Source organism: Lepidochelys kempii, chromosome 6 (genome assembly GCF_965140285.1).
Source record: "Lepidochelys kempii isolate rLepKem1 chromosome 6, rLepKem1.hap1, whole genome shotgun sequence".
Classification (NCBI taxonomy): Eukaryota; Metazoa; Chordata; order Testudines; family Cheloniidae; genus Lepidochelys; species Lepidochelys kempii.
In genome coordinates, this window is record NC_136385.1 from 121,409,749 (window position 1) to 121,415,748 (window position 6,000).

The 6,000-nt window shown below is 43.7% G+C and overlaps 1 protein-coding gene across 4 annotated transcripts in view; it reads right to left on the reverse strand.

The window, feature by feature from the left end:
* Positions 1-5,739, reverse strand: part of PPM1A (protein phosphatase, Mg2+/Mn2+ dependent 1A) — a 56,748-nt gene extending 51,009 nt beyond the window's left edge. For 2 of the 4 annotated variants that reach the window (XM_073349940.2, XM_073349939.2), the window contains exon 1: positions 5,620-5,739. The gene's annotated coding sequence lies outside the window, so the exon portion shown is untranslated. Of the gene's footprint in view, positions 1-5,615 lie in introns of all 4 variants that reach the window. The other 2 variants (XM_073349932.2, XM_073349933.2) reach the window with 2 other exon arrangements.
* Positions 5,740-6,000: the final 261 nt, after the last annotated feature.

The following is a 6,000-nucleotide window of genomic DNA, read 5'->3' on the forward strand; positions in this document are numbered from 1 at the left end:
ATAATTCCCAACATTCTGTTTGCTTTTTTGACTGCCACTGCACACTGAGTGTATGTTTTCAGAGAACTAGCCACAATGACTCCAAGATCTCTTTTTTGAGTCGTAACAACTAATTTAGACCCCATCATATTATATGTATAGTTGGGATTATGTTTTCCAATGTGCATTATTTTCCATTTATCAACACTGAATTTCATCTGCCATTTTGTTGCCCAGTCACGCAGTTCTGAGAGATACTTTTGTAGCTCTTTGCAGTCTGTCTGGCACTTAACTATCTTGAGTAGTTTTGTATCATCTGCAAATTTTGCCACCTCACTGTTTACCCCCTTTTCCAGATCATTTATGAATATACTGAATAGGACTGGGCCCAGTACAGACCCCTGATGGACACCACTATTCACCTCTCTCCATTCTGAGAACCGACCATTTATTCCTACTGTGTTTCCTATCTTTTAGCCAGTTACTGATCCATGAGAGTACCGTCCCTTTTATCCCTTGACCACTTTACTTTGCTTAAAAACCTTTACTGAGGGAATCTGTCAAAGGCTTTCTGAAAATCTAAATTCACTATATCCACTGGATCCCTTTGTCCACATGTTTGTTGACCCCCTCAAAGAATTCTAATAGATAAGTGAGGCATGATTTCCCTTTACAAAAACCATGTTTACTATTCCCAAACAAATTATGTTCATCTATATGTCTGCCAATTTTGTTCTTTACTATAGTTTCAACCAGTTTACCGGATACTGAAGTGAGGCTTACCGGCCTGTAATTGCCAGGGTCACCTTTGGAGCCCTTTTTAAAAATTTGCTTCACTTTAGCTATCCTCCAGTCATTTGGTACAGAAGCTAATTTAAATGATAGGTTATAAGCTGCAGTTAGTAGTCCTGCAATTTCATATTTCAATTCCTTCAGAACTCTTGGATGTATACCGTCTAGTCCTGGTGTCTTATTACTATTTAGTTTATCAATTTGTTCAAAAACCTCCTGTAATGACACCTCAATCTGGGACAGTTCCTCAGACTTGTCACCTAAAAAGAATGGCTCAGGTTTGGGAATCTCCCTCATATCCTAAATTGTGAAAAACGATGCAAAGAATTTATTTAGTTTCTCCACAATGACCTTATCGTCTTTGAGTGCTCCTTTAGCATCTGAATCGTTCAGCAGCCCCACTGAAATGTTTACTGTAAACACAGGGGAGTACTTATTTGATTAAAAACTCTCATTAGAATTATTATTCTCTCATCTTTGAAGAAAACACTTCTATTGTCTTTGGTCAAATTTGACTCTAAGTTTAGTTTTGGTAAAACTTTATTTTTACAAAACCTGAGTTTCCCTTTCTACTACTAGAGAGAACTTATATAGTCCTTTTCCCCTGAAGATTTCAGCAATCAATTTAAACACCTGTTAAAAACTACTGTTCATATATCAACCAAAAAACAAGGCCAGAAAACATCCTTTTTAATGAAGACCTCAAAACAGGTTTCTATACACCAACAACTGAAAAAAAACCAATAAGGGACCTGATAAAATATATGTTAAATAAGTTACAAATTTCTGCTGAAACAGCGATCTAATTTGCCTGTTTACTGGATGTGAAATTTTAGAATTATTTTTGGACTGTATACTATTTGAGACAGAGACTCTTCCAACTGGGCAGTACAGTTGTGCAATAGCACTTCTCACCCTTCCCCGCATTTTGGTTCCCTCTCCTTTTAAATGTTCTTGCTAGTCTTATGAATTCAGAAATTCGCCCCCTTATCATGAATGCTTATGAAATCCCCTCCTACCTATACCACAACATTACTCAGAGAGCCATGGAAAGACGATCTCCCTATGTAGCCGTGACACGCATTGTCTAGGTATCATGAAATACAGCAACACTTGGTGAACTGCATTTCATGGACCTACAGCCAAACAAACCAACAAACATTCTCAGTTCACCAGCATCCTTTCAGGCACTATACTATATTTAAGGAGGCTTTACACTTTGTACCCTGGAATTATTACAGTGATGGGCACTTTACTGAAGGGACAGTCAACTTAAACTTGACAGAAGTGAGATTTTTGACTTATAATATTATAATATATTATTATATCTGAAAGATGTTGGAGGAAAAACATCTTTAAAAATGTGAAGATGTGATCATAAAACCACAAAAATCTGCAAAAAGACTGAGGGACTTTTGCATATGAAAAATAAACCAGATTTCAAGTTGATCATCTCCATTTAAAGCACTTACGATTTCAGTGAACCGAGGACTAAATTGCCAGGGCCACACATAACATGGCAGGAGCTGCACAAGCTTCCCCACAGAGCTCTGCCAAGGCACTAGCATCTTGACCTAAGGCATCTTTTATAGAGACCAATTACTTGAATAACAAACAGCAACTCATGCCAAAGTGAACATTTTTATGGTGTGGATCAACAGACACTAGGATCAAGGATGGAACTAAACTTATTCTCATTTGTGACCAAAATAGCATTTGAACCCAGATTTCCACAAGTAAAAACCTAGGGCAGTAAATCCCTGAATTAAACAATAGTCAGATCCATTTTATAAAAAGAATGAACATTTGTTACAAATACTGTATATTCAGTTGCAGTAAGACTGTACTTCCCAAGATGTAAGAAGGCATTTACAATGTGACAAAATAATTAAATAAAAGTTATGGACACACCTTTGTTTTACCCAATTCTTACACAACTTTTGCTAAACCGATAAACTCAAAAAATCTTATGACATTAGAATAGGCCTGACTTTAACATTTAATTAATCATGGTTATTATAGTTACATAAAGTTTATATTTAATTCATCTTTGGGAAGCAGATGCTTAATAATCTGAACTCCACTAAAATGGCAAAGTGTAATAAGATCTCCCTTTTATCGACAGCTGCGGTCTAAAACATATAAATTGCATAAGTTTACAAATTAAACCACGCCCAACTGAAATCTTTAAGAAGTATTTTGTGGCCAGCTTTAAAAGGCTGGTCTTAGCAAGAATGTGACTCAGTTTAACTGTGTTTAAACTATACTCTAGGTAAGAAACAACCAGCTTGATTTCACAGGGGAGGGGGGAAGGGGGGGGGAACGACACTTTGTATAATATACTGCTTGTAATGGAATTTGCATCAAACTATCAAGTGAATGCCTGTTCAGACATGTTAACTTCAACCAACTCTCACCAATCCCTTGATATCTCCATCCTCCTCCTCTGAGTTTTTCACTGAAACATCTCTACAAACCTTGCCACAGAAAGCCCAATAGATACTTATATTTTCCATATATTCACTTTTAAAAAAAGAATAAAAGCACTGAATACTGACTACGAAAAGCTAAGATTTACCAGATAACTACTTTCCAGAGGACTAAGCCTATTATCAAGAGTTAGGCCTCGTCTACATTAGAAAGGGTTTCAGAGTAACAGCCGTGTTAGTCTGTATTCACAAAAAGAAAAGGAGGACTTGTGGCACCTTAGAGACTAACCAATTTATTTGAGCATGATCTTTCGTGAGCTACAGCTCACTTCATCAGAAAGAGTTTGCCAGTATAGTTGTATACACCAGAAGCATCTTATACCAGCAAAAGTGTTCCCCAACAAAAACAACAACAAAATAAGTCATACTAGCAAAAGAACTTTTCCCCCCTAGTCTAACTGTATCTACCCTAGGGCTTTTGCCAGCAAAACTGTGTTGGCTAGAGGTATGATTTTTTCTAGTCCACTAGCTATGCCAGCAAAACTGAGTGTAAACTAGGACTTGGATACAAGAAACAAGGGGGCAGGTTAGAGGAGACCCCATAAAGCAAGCGAGATTCAGGGACAAAATACTTGTGAGATGCCTAATCCCTACTGCAGGGAAGGATGAAATTTCTATCAAAATGTTTTTCTTCTTCAAGGGCTCCATGTTTATGGATGCTGACAGGAAGAATCAGATACTAAACACGAAGCTCCTATCCCTCCTCACCCCAACTGTTGGAAGGGAGCAGGAGCTTAAAGAAGGGTCTTTGCTACTTCACGTCTCCCGCAACCCCAATTTTCTCACTCCTCTTTCCTCTGAATAACTCTCCCGTTCTTGCCTCTGCTGCTGTTCATAGCTTTCCCAAGCAGGAAGAGGAATGTGAAACTGACACAGAAAGAACTGTGTGAAACTGACACAATTCTTGATAGTTGCTTCCCACAGGTTTTAACAGCAGTGAACCTTGTTAGTTTCACATTACCAAGGCTTGGCAAAGCCTGGATCAGCAGCAGCACAGGCATTGGAACAATCTTTCTGAAGACACCAAAAAATACTGCACGGGTCCACATTTGGAAGGCCCTCTCTCACGGTCATAAGATTATAAAGCCTTATTTTATAAACGAAATCTTAAATTTTGAAGACATTGATGACTTAGGCCCCACGTCAGGGAAATCTTTCCCCTCATCACTGGTGAACTGTGCGCGGAGCTTGAAGCCTTACTGCCCCCAATGTCTTTCCTTTTAAGATAGGCATCTGCTTCAAAGAATAACTCCTTTGTAGGAAATACTGGGCCCTAAACTGTAATGTTATCCCAACAGTGATTCTCAACAAGCAAAAGACTTTCTAACTTGTCAAAGGACACACCAACCCTAAAACTAGTCCCTCATAAGCAAGACAGCAAAGTTGAGGGTCCCTTATTGTTCACCAGTATGTATGTCAAAGAAACGCTTATCAGATCATTTTTTTCAAAACTATTAATTTGCAGCACATCCTAAACATCTCTCTGGCTAGTACAGTTCATGTTGGTTGCAGGAAAAAAAAAATTCTCAGCCCACATCTCTGACATTTAAAAAAACAAAACCAGCCAAGATTACCAAGTACGTCAATGGGCAATAGTTTTACAAGGGGCCTAATCTCTCCCACTCACTCTTAACATGGGAAATGAGACAGCATATGCTTCATGTATGTAACCTTTGCTTTGGTTCCCAAAATTGTTTTTGAAGACCTTAATATGTAACTCTAACTTGAAATGGTTCGCCTTGGGAGGCGAGCGTGGAGGAGGCGGCGGCTGCTATGAAACTAAGAAATCACTATCTGGGAGTGTTTATGCAGCGACCCTTGGTGGGGTGGGGTGCTTTATAAATAGATGTGTTTCTTAATGGTGCCCTGCCCCAAGTGCTGTGCGGCGGCTGGTGTGTGTTTATAACCATTATTAATGGAGCTCGGCGGGCTAGGAGCGCTGCTGGGTTGTTACTTGCAGCATGCCCGGGGCCGCTCTCACCCAGGGGAGCGGAAGGGGGGGGGCGCGTCACCCCGCTATCCCCCACTCCGCAATGCGGGGCTGGCGCCCTGGGGACAAGCCCCTGGTCACCTTCAGCCCCTTAAGTGCAGCATCCCAGGCAGGGGCAGACTCGCTCGCACAGCCCGCCTCGATGCTGGCTGCGGCCCGCGATGGCAACTCCGCGGGGGGGTGTCACACACCCCGCCCGCCTCTCTCCGTAACCCCGAGCGGGCCGCCCCCGCTTGTTTACAGGCCCCGGGGCCCAGGCGGCGGCGCGGCCCTCAGCGCCCTAGCGTACTCCGCCCCGCCGCCTCCCGCTCGGCCCGCCTGGCCCGCCTCCCCACTCGAGCCCCGCACTGCGCAGCAGCACTTACTTACCCCGCGGCGGCGGCCAAAGGCACCGGCTCTCCGGGGCGCGCAGGGGGGGCAGGGCCGCGCTCCGAGCGGGCCGGGGTAGGGAGGGATCCGCGGCGGGGCTGGGCCGGCGGGCCGGCGGCCTCGCTTCAGTTCATTCACAGGCAGCTGCGGAGAGCGGCTCTCTGGCCAGGGGGAACCAAGAGCTCATCCCCTCCTCCCGCTCCCGCCCCCACCCCGCTCGCTCGCGCTCGCTCTCTCTCGCCCTGCCGCGAGCCCAGCGCCGCCCGCCGCCGACTCGCGCAGACCCCGCTCCCCTCCCTGAGCGGCACACGCGCGCCCCCGAGCCGCCGCCGCCGCCGCGCGCGCGCGCGCTCTCTCTCTCTCTCCTGCCACCCTGCTGTG